Genomic DNA, 13,904 nt, shown 5'->3' with positions numbered 1-13,904 from the left:
AGATACTGGGGGTCTCTGGACCACGTTTTGAGAATGGCTACTCTTAAGAATGTGCGAAAAGGAGTGGGGACATTTTGAGTTGTCTCAACTAGTTGCCAGGAGGGATGGCCAGGTTTGTGAACGTCCTCAAGGCCCCAGGTGGCCCTACACAGGGACGGCTGCCCAACCCCACGTGGAGGTGCACAGGAGAGAAACTATGACTTTAGTTCCTTGGGGGAGATGATCTGGATTCTTGCATACTTGCCACAGCATAACTTCTTAAGAGCTTAACAGATGTGTTTGCACTTGTCAAATGGACATCGTGGAACCAAATTGCTGGCCAAGAAGGTTCACCTAATGATGAATCTAAATCTCAGCATGTTTACATCATGCAATCTTTAACTACTGCATGAAGTGGAACAGAAATGATTGCATGTCCCAGGCAATGTCTGACCAAATAACCTGGAAGTTGTTAATCACACGGTTTTCATTTGCTGTTCTAATGCCCTTCTGGGCCGAGGACTAGCTGTCTGTGAGAGACAGTAAACCTCTGTGGTAACCACCTCTCGCCAAGAACTGGAGGGAAGCTCTAGGCATGACAGGGCTGCCTGGTAGGGAGAGCCAGTGAACAGGCAGGGGTCGGTACATTTGGGTGCCACATATCTAAGATGACTGCTAGTAAGGTAGTGTCCTGTAGCTGGCTTTTTAAAATCATATTGCAAATCATAAGTCTGACCCATGGTGTAGTCGTTGGAATTAATAGGGACTTGGGTTCTGGTTTGCTAATCTGGAAGCTCTTGCCTTCTGGGGGTCCCACTGGGGGTTAGATTCCAAATACAGAGGGGTAAACACTTACACCCTGCTTCTCTCACGGTTCCCTGGAAGTAACCAGTACCTCTACTCCTGAGAGTAATTTGATGGTGTCGTCAATAAAGCTTATTAGTTTTATAATATGATAGTAATTGTCAATTGATAGTAACTGTCATCAAAAAAGCTTATTAATCTTATAATTTATTTTGCTTTTCTCAAAGAGCTCTTATTTATATTTTGATTTTATACCTCCCAACTTCCCTTTGAGGTTGACTGAAAGGATATTGTTATCTGCTTTCTTTTTCTTTTTTCAAAAGCAATTTATGCTGGAAAAAAACATATATTTTAACAAAAGTGCAAGGTCCCTGTCATCTTTCAGGCCATCCCACTCACCAAAGATAGTTGTTAAATGCTTTAATTGATCTCCTTCAAGATCATTTTGTATACATGCACAAACATGTATGCATAAATTTATATATACTTACATATTATATTACACATACAATATTTCCCCCAAAATCTACTGGGATAGTACTGAATCTATGAATTAACTTGAAGAGAATTTACACCTTATAGCATTTCAAACATTTCTATCTACATACAAACTCCTACAAACTCTCAACATGTGTGCTCAAGCCAAACAAGAAACTTCCTAGAGTGAGAGCTGGAATTAGAATAAAGCATTATTTTTACAAAAACCATGTTATTAATGTTTCTGGTAAGAGTCCTTGCTTGTCTCTTTAAATAGTTATGAAATATTTCAAACATGAAGATCAATTAAAATAAAATAAAATAACAACAATCTATGGAATGGGAGAAAATATTTACAAATCTTATCACATATGTGATGAAGGATTAATATCCAGAATATATAAGAAGCTCCTATAGTTCAACACCAACAACAACAAAGTTACCCAATAAAAAATGGGCAAAGGGGTTGAATAGACAATTTTACCCAAGAAGACATTCAAATGGTGAATAAGCATATGAAAAGATGCTCAAAATCCCTAATCAGAGAAATGCAAATCAAAACCACAATGAGATATCATCTCACACCCATTAGAATGGCCACTATCAAAAGAACAGAAAATAACAAATGTTGGCAAGAATGCAGAAGAATTGGAACCCTTGTGCCCTGTCAGTGGGAATGTAAAATGGTGAGGCTATTATGGAAAACAGTATGGACGTTCCACAAAAAATCAAAAATAGAATTACCATATATCCAGCCATCCCACTTCTGGGTATATATCCAGAGGAATTTAAAGCAGGACCTCAAAGAGAGATTTGCATCCCCATGTTCACCGTAGCATTATTCACAACAGTCAGGAGGTAGAAGCAACCTAAATACCCGTTGACAGATGAATGGATAAAGAAAATATGGTATATACACATGTATAAACATATACATAGGTACATGTGTACCACCTTTAATGCAGCCTTAAAAAAGAAGGAAATTCTGACACATGCTACAACATGGATGAATCTTGAGGACATTATGCTAAGTGAAATAAGCCAGTCACAAAAGACAAATACTGTAGGATTCCACTCATATGAAGTGTCTGAAGTGGTCAGATTCGTATCAACAGTAGAATGGTAGCTGCCAGGGACTGGGAGGAGGAGGAAATGGAGAACTGTGTTTACTGGGTAGACAGCGTCTGTTTTGCAAGATGAAAAAGTTCTGGAGTTTGTTACACAACAATGCAAATATACCTAACACTTCAAACCGTACGCTAGAAGTGGATAAGATGGTAAACTTAAGTTACATGTCTTTTTACCACAAAAAAAATCACAAAAGTCGGCACACCCACTCTCAAGTACTGTCAAACCCTAACATTTTACTAGGCTTCTTCAGACTTTTTTCCAGGAATAAAAGGCAGCAAACAATGGGGGACCCTCCTGCCTCCATAACCCTACTCATTTCCCTCTTCAGAGGTATCTGCTTTCTTTGGTTTTTATCATTCCTACGCATGTCTGATAGATGACACCTGCGTATGTATCCAAAAATAACGTCTAGCATTGTTTTGCCACTTTATATAAGTGGTACCATACTCTACCTATTCTTTCTGCAACATTACATTTTTATATTTATACACATTGGAAAATAAAGGTCCGATCCATTACTAAAGCTCTACGTAGTGTTGCATGTGTATTTGTCTTCTGTCCTTTTGATGAGCGCTTGAGTCGTTTTAAATGTTTCACTACTACAAACACCACCTGTATCCTGAATATATATCCTTGCATCCAAGTCTCTGGGAGTGAAACCCTACACTGGAGGGAATGAGTCGCTTTAACATTACCAGCATCCTGACAAACTGCTCTTCAGGGCGTGGGCACCAGTTTTCATCCACAACAGATGCGGTGCCAGCACTCCACGTCCATGCCAACTGAGTCTGTCAAGCTTCTTAAATTCTGCCAATCTGATTAGTACGAAACAACGCCTCATTATGATTCAGTGCTGCCCAGATTATTGGAAGAGTTGAGTGTCTTCTTGTGACTTTCTTGACAATGTACATTTCCTCTTCATTGATGTTTTGCCTGCTTTTCTGTTTTGTTGTTTGTCTTCCCCTAATTGGTAGGCACTTTTTATGAATTCTGGACACGAAGGCTTTGTTGGTTACATGTGTTACAAATAGTTCTCTCAGCCTATGATTTATCTTTTTAATTTGTTTATTTTTTGCTTATTCATTTAAGAAATGTTCTACTACATTTTAAATGCAATCAAATGCATCAACCCTTTGTTTTACGTTTATACTTACCATGTTGTGTTTATAAAATCCTTTCTTATCTTGAGGTCATCCTTCTGTCTTCCTTAGGGCACAAAGTAATGGTTCAGTAAATATTTGCCAAATAAATGAATTATTTCTAGGTTGTTGAATCTCTTGCAAATTACACAAATCCAATTTTTATTTTGTATAAGCACCTTGCTCATACAAGAAAATTTTTATTGCAAAAATGGACTTAAACAACATTAAAGGAATTGACACCATTTATCCTAGTGAAGCCAAGTAGAAACATCCCTTTTTTTATACACATGGAAGTATACTCAGTGCCAATAATTATTCTCCTCAAAAGATACATTTGAGAAACAGGATTTTAAATTATAGCAATATTTACCTCAGAAATCAGAAAGAAAACCTCATTAGAAAGGGCTACAGCAAAAGAACAGAGCACCCAGAATAACTCACATGTTTAAAAATTTTACTGAGCATCTATTATGTGGGAGACCTATAAGGAGAGATATAGGGCTTCTTTCTTTTAAAAAATTTTGCAATCATTAGATGTCATGGCACAATACAATTATTAATGCCAAACTTACTGGCATATATATACTATGTTAGTAGCTCCAAAACACGTGCCTCTCAAGATCACCGTTTTGCTTTTCCCTTTTAAAGCCTTTGTCTTTCAACCTCTTTCCGTTCTCCACTGTCCCCATCCTAATGGGGCCTCCTTTCTTCACATCTGGTTTATTGACATAGTCACCCAATTAGTCTTTCTCCTTGCAGCTTCTCTCCCATCCTTCACACACCAAATTAACCTTCCCAAAACCTTCCTGTTATCAAGCCTCTCTTATGTTCAAAATTTTCAGTGCACCCCTCTGTGCACTGTATAAATAAAGCAGAGTACTTTATATGCCGTCTCTTTCATGGGTATTTAAGTCACCTAAAACTTTCCACTAGTATGAACAATACTGTTCATAATGAAACTTTCCAGGCTGGTATTTAAGGCCCTCCATGCTCTGTCACCTGTAGCCTTCTTCATGTAAATCCCCTACTTCCGCTGGGATGATCTTAGGTTCAGCGCCTTGTCCTCTCCATCTGAAGGATGCTGCAGAGGTTCAGTCCAAGACCCACTTCCTCCACGGGTTCTTGACTGACTGCTCGGTGATGATTCCTGCCTCAGATGCCCAAATGATTATTTCCCATCTGTGCTACACAGTTGGCACTGTCTTGACCTTTTTTTTTTTTTTTTTTTTACTAATCTACTGGTTCTGGCATAAAGTGATTTGTGGGCAGGAATGATGTCTCAGTTGTGCGCAAAAGGGAGTTCCCTGAAGCACTTAGTGCCTTTCCTTAAGAGATTCGATAAATATCTGCTGTCATTTAGCTCACAATGTGTTAAATGTCTCATAGTATATTTACAAATATTGTTTAAAGTCTTAATATTCTCCTGTATAGTTTGACTTATCCTTCCAAAATGAAAACACTCATAAAAAAGAAAAAAAATTAATGCAAAGAGGTGTTTTGAAAAATTGAAAATTTAAAAATTCTAAAAGTCACCTAAAATTCTCAGACAAAAGCATATTCAGCACTGAAGAGTCACACCTTGTCAAATTCCCCGCAGGGGTGGTCTCCGTGGTCCTCAGACACCCTTACCTCAGGTGGGTGAGAGCTGGAAGAGAGAAAGCAGTGTGACAGTTACACTGCGCTTGGCACGGCCGCACGTGTGCACAGACTGGACTGCACGACTCACCACTCACCACCTCCCTGACTGGCGTGCCTCTGCCCCAGACGGAGACGATCTGGCCGAGAATAACCACCTACCACCCTCTATCTGTAATTTAGGGAAACTGCCGCTGTCACCTTCTCGTCACGGGCCCCTGAAAAGTACTGCTTGCTGCAAATACTTGAGATTGTGCAAAGAGGTAAAGAAGAAAATAAAAATCAACACCCAGAGATAACCATTAATAATGCTGTGGAGAATTTTTCTAAGACCACACATGCATGTGCGTGCACACACACACACACTCAAACCCCACAATTTGGGCTTCTACCACATACACAATGTGAGAAGCTGCACAGGTCAAGGTTACAAGCATAGCTGCTGGCGCCTGATTCCAGGTGTGAAACCTGGCCCTCCCACTCCACTAGGTCTGTAACCTGGACAAATTGCTTTCTGCATGCATTCCCTCACCTAGAAAATTAGAATACTAGCAATAGTATCTGCCTCATAGGGTTGTTATGGGTTTAAGTGATGTGATATGTATAAAGTGTTTCCATTAGCTTGAACACACATAGACAGTCTATGCAGCCACATGATGGAGAATGAGTATATAGTTCCCCATCTTACCTTCTAACTTTTTATCATGACCCTGTTGTCAAATATTCTTTGAAAATATTATTTTTATGATTATATGGCTATGTATCTTTTTTTACTTAATTCTTCATCATGAGTATATGCTTTTAAATATTATTTGAAAAAAGTATTTTTGATATCTGTATAATTAATACTCTATTGTTAAATTTTCCAAATATACCACAATTTGTCATTTGCTCATGCTGTTGGACATTCAGGTTGTCTCCTATTTATCAATGGATCACTCTTGCAAATAATACTATGACAATATACTTAAAACTTAGGCCACATCCCTAAGTACTTTCTTAGGATAGATTTCTAACAGAATTTCTAGGATGATAGGGAATAAGCATTGCTTTAATAGTATTTTAATATTCTCTCTTCCCTTTTTGCTTTTTTGGAAAAGGAAATTTTTTTATATCATTTAATTTTGATTTTGATTACTGCTAAGGCTACAGTCATGATTATATTGGTTATGTGTTTTTCTTCTTTTGGGAATATTTTGTTCATGTCCCCATTTTGTTTCTGTTTTTTTCATTGAGTTGTAAAGAGGTTTTTTAAAAATATTAATTGATAAGTGCCCCTTCTATAAAAGGAATTTAATTTTTCTGTCATTTTTTCTCCCCATTTACTTTATGACCTATGGTTTCCATTCACTCACTGATTCAGCGCGTAGTTATTGAGTGACTGCTGTATGTTAGGCCCTGTTGTAGGTGCTGGGGATTCAGCAGGGAGAAAAGCCAACTAAAATCTCTGTTCTTGGAGAGTTTACAGTTTAGTGGGAGCTTCTGGTTGACAGTGTAATTTCACACACACAGCCATCTAGTCTTGGAATGCCTGTTTTATAGTTTAATGAGTACCTATAATTACTTGAACATAATTGGCCTATTAATGCCGTCTTCCTTTCAGTAAACCGTTGTATCCACATGAACATGGAGGAAGAGAGGCCCCACAGCTCAGCCTATTGTAGAAAAGATCATACTTTCAAACAAGTATGACGTAAAGGACACCCTTAGACTTTCAGATGGGGCTTGGGGCATCAAAGGCACACTTAGCGGTTATTTCCCTTTTTTTCCTTCCATACAGGTGCTGCTAAGACTTTACAACCACTTAGACCTCCCACAGTGTGGGGCTGGAGAAAGGGGGAGTACAGGGGGTAGATGGATGGGAATAGAGGAGTTTGGGGTCCTGTCTTATTAAGCTCAGGCTACTACAACAAAGTACCATTGAGTGGGTGGCTTCTAAACAACGAATTTATATGTCGTGGTTCTGGAGCCTGGAAGTCTGAGATCAGGGTGCCAGTATGGTCAAGCTTTGGTGAGAGCCCTCTTCTGGGTTGCACACTGTTGATCTCGTGTTGTACTCTCACATGAAGGGAAGAGATTGAGCAAGCTCCTTTAAAAAGGCACTAATTCCATTCGTGATGTGAACGCTTCACCCAAATACCTCCTCCAAACACTATCACACTGGAGACTAGATTCAATACGTAAACTTCAGGGTGAATTGTGGACCAGCCCATAACAGGTCCTCTAAGCAGAAGGGACTATTCCAGGAATGCCTTTACAGAATGGCTGATACAACAAGGACAATTTCACAAGAGACTCATCCAAGGTTTGTATGGAAGGAAGGAAGGAAGGAAAAAATAACAAGTCTTAGCAAGGATGTGGAGAAATAGAAACTGTGTATATACTCTTGGTGGGAATGTGAAATGGTGCAGATGTGGTGGAAAATGGTAGGATGGTTTCTCAAAAAATGAAAAAGAGAACTACTATATGATCCATCAATTAATTGCACTTCTGGGTATGTACCCAAAAGAATTGAGAGAAAGGTCTCAAAGTAATATTTGCACACCTATGTTCACTGCAGCATTATTCCCAATTACTAAAAGGTGGGAGAAGTGCACGGGTCCACTGACAAGTGAATGGATAAAGAAAATGTGCGTACATACAATGGAATATGATCCAGCCTTAAGGAACAAAATTCTGACATGAACACGCTGTAGCGTGGATGCACTTTGAAGACATCATGCTCAGTGAAATAAGATAGTTTCACAAAAGACAAAGTACGATTCCACTTACATGAGGTCCCTGGTGTAGTCAGATTCATAGAGACAGAAAGCAGAAGGCTGGTTGTCAGGGAACGGGGAAAGGGTGATGACAAGATAGTACTTAATGGGTATAGGGTTTCAACTTTAGGAAGATGAAAAAGCTCTGGAAATGGGTGGTAGTGATGGTTGCACAGCAATGTGAATGCACTTAATGCCACTGACCTGTGCGCTTAAAAAAAAGGTAAAATAGTGAGAAAAGGAGCTGCAAGTAAGAGGAGTGGGAGAGGATGAGGACAGGAGGGGAGGGTCCCTCACAGGGCAAACTGAACGGAAACACGGCACCCAGCAGCCTGGGCGTACGGTGTGAACTTCGCCCCTTCTGCAGGGGGAGACGGGAAGGGCTGGTCCTCAGGACGCGCTGGCGACTGCGCTTCCCAGAAGAAAAGTAAGGACGAGGAAGTGCTTTCCCCGCCCCGAGGGCGAAGGCCTCAGCCGCCCTTCCCAGACCGGCGGCGTCGGGATCTCAGCGGGCCCGATCCACAGGGCGGGGAAAGGGGGCAACTGCCGGCGCCCTGCAAACCCAAGGGCGCAGCCTCACTGCCACTCCCCCCAAGAGCCCCTTCCGGCGCCCCCTAAACCATGCGTCCTCCACCGAGGCCCCAGCAGTGTACCTGGTATTCAGTCACGACGCTGGGGAGCTCGGGGAGAACGTGCACGGGAAGGGCGGCAACACCCAGGCCGGCCAGCAGCCCCGAGGGGTGGGCCTGAGGGCTGCGGCCCCGCCCCACGAGCCCACGCGGCACTCCGCTCTTCGCCCCCGGGGCGCCCCGGCCTCGGGCGGGCTGGAGAGCCTGCGCGACCCCGCCCCTCCCCGGGCCTGCCCCACGCGCCCCACGCGCCCCCGGCTGCGGCGGCCGGCGTCCCGCCCCCCGGTCACGGTCACGCCCGCGGCCGCCCGGAGAGCCCCGCCCCCTGCGCGGACGTGGCAGGCGCGCCTCGGCTCGGCGCCCCCGCGGGCCGCCCGGGCGGGCAGAGGCCGAGGGGGCCCGCGACTCCGCCCCACCGTCCGCCCACCGCGCCCGCGCGCCGCCCTGCGCTCGGCCGCTGCGCTCCCGCGCCGCCGGGGTCCGGCCGCGGCGACGCCGAGGGCAACGGGAGCTGCCGCAGTCGTGAAAATCTGTACATAACGCAGCAAGAGTTGGATAGCTGGGTCTCTGTGGCGCAATCGGTTAGCGCGTTCGGCTGTTAACCGAAAGGTTGGTGGTTCGAGCCCACCCAGGGACGACTGCGCTTGTTTTCCCGAGCAAACGCCTACACGAGTTCATTTTAAACGACAACCGAATTGCAGAATTTTAAGCGAAGAGGAGTACGACGCTGCCGTGTTTCTGGGACAGAGGAAGACAATGCCGTTGTGGTATCTGGCGCCTAATGTGGGAAGATGAGAGAGTGGTGCCTCTGGGAGTTGAATTAAATTCCATTTCGTTTGGTATATTCAGGAGAAATTTGAACATATGCAAGACCTGCTCAAGATTGTTCACCAAAAAAGTCATTGTAATGGCAAAAAAGAAAGGAAGAAAACATTGTCTACTGACAAGTGAATGAGCAAATGTCACTGTTTCTCAAAAAATGTGAGACTACCCAGAAGTAAATTCAGTTATCCAATATTGCCTTAAGCATTTACTACCAAAAGGATTTAAGGAGCCTGCCTTGCCAATGGGTTCCAGCGCCGGGCAAGGTCGCTATGGATTCAATGTGACCAAAGAAAATGACAGCAGAACGTTCTGGGGGTGAAAGGGTTACACCCAACTTTATTTCCATGGTGGCAAGTCAGTCACTAGAATCCCGTTCACTCAGAGCGAGTCTGCAGGCAGCAAGCCGGTCTCTGCGTCTGGGCCTCTATGTCCGCACAGCCGTCCCGCACAGCCATCCTCTGGGCGTCTGTCCTCGGCGCTGCCACCACTCCAGCCTCTGCTCTGCTCTCCAGTAGCCTTGCAGCCATGCCACCGTTTCGCCCAGAGCACTGGGCAGAGCTCTTTATATAGTCAAAGCAATGTATTGCCCACACGTGTGCAGTGAGCTAGTCAACCAGGGCCAGGTGAGAATCCTGGCCACAGGAACTCTCATTGTATCCACAGAGCCATATAGGTGAAAATATGCAAGAGGAGTTATCTTCAAGTATGTGGAAGCATAATCATCCTGAGACTCTTTGCTCAAGTAAGCTCTGTTACACCTTTTAGACAGTCAACTTGAATCCACACAAAGGTGCTAACGCTTACTTTAGATTGCTGACAGAATTTTCCCTGGAATTAAAACTTAAGCAGAAATTGTTTGTGTGGGTTGCTTGTTGAAAGTTGCCACTGACATATTTTCACCTCTGGTCTCACAGAAGACTCAAATATTTTTAAGCAGATGATTCACGTAAGACTCTATAGAGAACCACATGGTAATATGATAACATGATGATATAATTAACTTTTGCCAAGACTGCTGGCATGTGCTTGGTCTCTGGGATGTACTTACCATGGAGAGAATTTAGAGACCTAGAAGAAATAGTTAACTACCTCATGAGACTGTCTCAGGGAATGCCTTGGCAAATGCTGGCTGATGATTATTTATCAAATAACTGCTGATAATGAAATATGCTGTATTGTCTAGTTAGGAGCCGGGAAGGAGGAGATACAACCTTGCATTAATGGTGGAATTGCAGGCAGAGTTAATAGGTAGCTGACCAAAGCGTTTCTAGATAGAGGGGCCTTTCTGATGCCCCTCAAAATTCCAAACTCCACCTACACTAAGAATAAGTTACAGTGGAAACAAGAAAATGAGGGGAATCAAGTCCTAAGATCATTTATACAGTGTTCAGATCTAGTCTAACATTCCAAGACAAAAAAGCATAATAGTTGCTATTACAGAAGTTATTTGTGCTTACAAAGCATGTCCTTCCACTTTGAAGCCGAGCGTACTCATTACAGGTTGTAAGCTCCTTCAAGAGACCATTTTCTGTCTTAATGATCATTTTAGGTTCTAAAGAATTTCCTTCAGGATATAATTCAAATTCTTGCTCTTAGCACACAAGGGCTTTCATGATCCACAGCCTTGCCTCCCACCAGGCTCCTGTTTGCAAACTTCTAGTGGTTATACCCCCTAGACGCCTTACCCTGCGCCCCGACGTGCCCTTCCCCACCTCTGCTCTCCTTACCTGGGTAACATCTGCTGAGCAGTGACCTTCACAGGCAAGCTGCCCCTGACACTGCCTCCCTCTGACTTAATACCTCTCCTCTATGCATTCATCACACCACTCCAAAAACAGGGATACCTGTCACCTACACTGGAAGATGAACTCCTTGAGAGTAGGCACCATGTCTTCATTCACATTGCTTGCTCATCAAGCACAAGCCTGTCATATGGCACATGCTCAGGACAGAAGCGATCCCTGCTTTCTCGGGGTATGTGGTTAACAGGGATGGACAGTCCCATAAAAATGCATGTGATGAAGTGCCACCATGAGGGCCACAGAGAGATGTTCCCACATAACGAAGGAGGAAGTCAACCTAGAGAGGCTGGGTGGTCCTCTTGGAGGATTTGAAACCACACTGAACAGTTTGGACAGGCCAAAGGCAGGGGAGCTGGGGAAATTTCAGGACAAGAATGGGAGGGTACAAGACGAGCATAACCGGGATGTAAGACAAGTGTCAATTAGGTTTCAGTGAAAATGCTCTTAGGTTGTGGAAGGGCCCAGAGGCCAAGGGCTGAGGCCAGACTACCCTGTAAAATAAGGTGGCAAATACTAAAGGTTTCTGTTTCAGGACATAAAACAATCTATTTTAGGTTGTTGGTCTGGCAATAATGTAGAAATAAGAGATCAGAGAACAGTTAAGAGGAAATTATATTTCAAAGGAGAAGCAGTGAGGGTCCAGGCTAAGGCGGATACAGAAAAAAAAGGATGTAACTCAGGGGAAGATTGGACAAAACTTAGGGACTCACACTAGAGGCAGGTGTTGAGGGGCATGCCTGCTTTACAGCCTGGGAGACTCAGAAAATGGTGATACTACTGCTTTACATTGTGAATTTAGAGGGGGCTTAAAGAAAGCTTGAAATTAGAAAAATTATAAATTGTCCATACCCTTAGTTTACCTTACTTGTGGCTAATTCTCCACCATGGAGTTCATCTAGAACCCAGTCCCAGAAAGAATCTTCATTTTCATAAGTTTAACTTCATTTAAAGTTATATTTCCTTTATTTAAGATAAACTTCCCAAAGATTACTTAGGAGTCCACAGAGCCCTGTGAAAATTTGAATGTGAAGCTAAGGACCCTCTCTCCAGAGTGTACATATTCACAGATAAAATTGTTTTTACAACGTGCTACCAGGAGTCACTCCGGAGCAGGGTTTTGGCTCCTAGATTTTGAAGGCCAGGCTTTGTACTTAATTTGATTTGTATTCTAATTAGTGATAAAGGTCATAAAGCATGTCAAATCCAAAAGTGTTTATGTATGGAAAAATCAGTAGAATGAAGATTTTAAGGTAACACAAAGAACTAGAATAGTTTAATACTACTGACAAGTCATGAAGAGAAACTGATATTTTATTTTCTGCTGAGCAATTAAATAGACATATAAAATAAGTGATAGAGGACTTGAAACCCGAAAAGCAGCCTTGAGGTTTTTTTTTTTATTTTCTTATTTTGATATCATCAATGTAAAATTACTTGAACATTATGGTTACTAGACTCCCCCCATTATCAAGTCCCCACCACATACCCCATTACAGTCACTGCCCATCAGCATAGTAAGATGCTATAGAATCACTACTTGTCTTCTCTGTATATACTGCCTTTCCCATGTCCCCGCCCCCTACATTATGTGTGCTAATTGTAATGCCCCATTTTCACCCTTATCCCTCCCTTCCCACCCATCCTCCCCAGTTCCTTTCCCTTTGGTAACTGTTAGTCCATTCTTGGGTTCTGTGATTCTGCTGCTGTTTTGTTCCTTCAGTTTTTTCTTTGCTATACTCCACATATGAGTGAAATCATTTCATACTTGTCTTTCTCTGCCTGGCTTATTTCACTGAGCATAATACCCTCTAGCTCCATCCATGTTGTTGCAAATGGTAGGATTTGTTTTCTTCTTATGGCTGAATAATATTCCATTGTGTATATGTACCACATCTTTATCCATTCATCTACTGATGGACACTTAGGTTGCTTCCATTTCTTGGCTATTGTAAATAGTGCTGCGATAAACATAGGAGTGCATATGTCTTTTTCAAACTGGGCTGCTGCATTCTTAGGGTAAATTCCTAGGAGTGGAATTCCTGGGTCAAATGTTATTTCTATTTTTAGTTTTTTGAGGAACTTCCATACTGCTGTCGACAAAGGTTGAACTAGTTTACATTCCCACCAGCAGTGTAGGAGGGTTCCCCTTTCTCCGCACCCTCGCCAACATTTGTTATTGTTTGTCTTTTGGATGTTGGCCATCCTAGCTGGTGTGAGGTGATATCTCTCATTGTGGTTTCAATTTGCATTTCTCTTATGATTAGCAATGTGGAACATCTTTTCATGTGCCTGTTGGCCATCTGAATTTCTTCTTTGGAGAAGTGTCTGTTCAGCTCCTCTGCCCATTTTTTAATTGGCTTATTTGCTTTTTGTTTGTTGAGGTGCATGAGCTCTTTATGTAAATTGGATGTCAACAGCCTTGAGGTTTTAACATTTAATACTTTATTGCTACAATCTGGAATGACTGGATATGAAGGGCTTTAATATATTGATCCTTTCAGCATGCTGCATTTATAGCAATTTACACCATCAGCAGATACCAATTTGTACTTCTTTCCTGTGAGTTACTTTAATGACATCTAGCAAACTGTCATATTTTAGTTACCCCCTTATAGGAATTGAGCCATTTTTCACTAAAAACAAAACAACAAAACTTACCATCTGTCAAAGATGCCTTACACTAGTTATTCCCAGACAAGTAAATCAAATACATGCTTTAAA

The 13,904-nt window shown here is 42.5% G+C and overlaps 1 long non-coding RNA gene and 1 other non-coding gene across 2 annotated transcripts; one reads left to right on the top strand and one right to left on the bottom strand.

Moving 5' to 3' along the window:
* Positions 1 to 2,142: 2,142 nt before the first annotated feature.
* On the bottom strand, positions 2,143 to 9,281 carry LOC140847752 (uncharacterized). Its single transcript, XR_012127871.1, has 3 exons — positions 8,581 to 9,281; positions 3,546 to 5,178; positions 2,143 to 2,444 (listed from the first exon to the last, which is right to left on the bottom strand). It is a non-coding gene; the product is annotated as an uncharacterized lncRNA (long non-coding RNA).
* Positions 9,120 to 9,193, top strand: TRNAN-GUU (transfer RNA asparagine (anticodon GUU)). Its single transcript has one exon. It is a non-coding gene; the product is annotated as a tRNA-Asn (tRNA).
* Positions 9,282 to 13,904: the final 4,623 nt, after the last annotated feature.

This window comes from Manis javanica, chromosome 1, assembly GCF_040802235.1.
Source record: "Manis javanica isolate MJ-LG chromosome 1, MJ_LKY, whole genome shotgun sequence".
Lineage (NCBI taxonomy): Eukaryota > Metazoa > Chordata > Mammalia > Pholidota > Manidae > Manis > Manis javanica.
This window is presented reverse-complemented; position numbering and strand designations above follow the sequence as displayed.